Here is an 848-nt window from a genome sequence, read left to right on the forward strand (position 1 = left end):
AGCTAGCAGCTGACCTGATGACAGCTGCTAGCAGCTAGCAGCTGACCTGATGACAGCATGGGTCCCAGGTTAAGAGGTCCTGGAGGTTTGGACTACTAAGTAGCCTGCCTACAATGTTTCGTTCATAAAATAGTGATGCTGTGGCGGCAGGACAAACAAGGATGCTAGCAGCAAGCAGCTGACCTGATGACAGCAGCTAGCAGCTGACCTGATGACAGCTGCTAGAAGCTAGCAGCTAGCAGCTGACCTGATGACAGCAGCCAGCAGCTGACCTGACGACAGCTGCTAGCAGCTGACCTGATGACAGCAGCTAGCAGCTAGCAGCTGACCTGATGACAGCTGCTAGCAGCTAGCAGCTGACCTGATAACAGCTGCTAGAAGCTAGCAGCTAGCAGCTGACCTGATGACAGCAGCTAGCAGCTGACCTGATGACAGCAGGGGTCCCAGGTTAAGAGGTCCCGGAGGTTTGGACTACTAAGTAGCCTGCCTACAATGTTTCGTTCATAAAATAGTGATGCTGTGGCGGCAGGACAAACAAGGATGCTAGCAGCAAGCAGCTGACCTGATGACAGCAGCTAGCAGCTGACCTGATAACAGCTGCTAGAAGCTAGCAGCTAGCAGCTGACCTGATGACAGCTGCTAGCAGCTAGCAGCTGACCTGATGACAGCAGCTAGCAGCTGACCTGATAACAACTGCTAGCAGCTAGCAGCTGACCTGATGACAGCTGCTAGCAGCTAGCAGCTGACCTGATGACAGCAGCTAGCAGCTGACCTGATGACAACTGCTAGCAGCTAGCAGCTGACCTGATGACAGCTGCTAGAAGCTAGCAGCTGACCTGATGACAGCT

Source organism: Sander vitreus, chromosome 11 (assembly GCF_031162955.1).
Source record: "Sander vitreus isolate 19-12246 chromosome 11, sanVit1, whole genome shotgun sequence".
Taxonomy (NCBI): domain Eukaryota; kingdom Metazoa; phylum Chordata; class Actinopteri; order Perciformes; family Percidae; genus Sander; species Sander vitreus.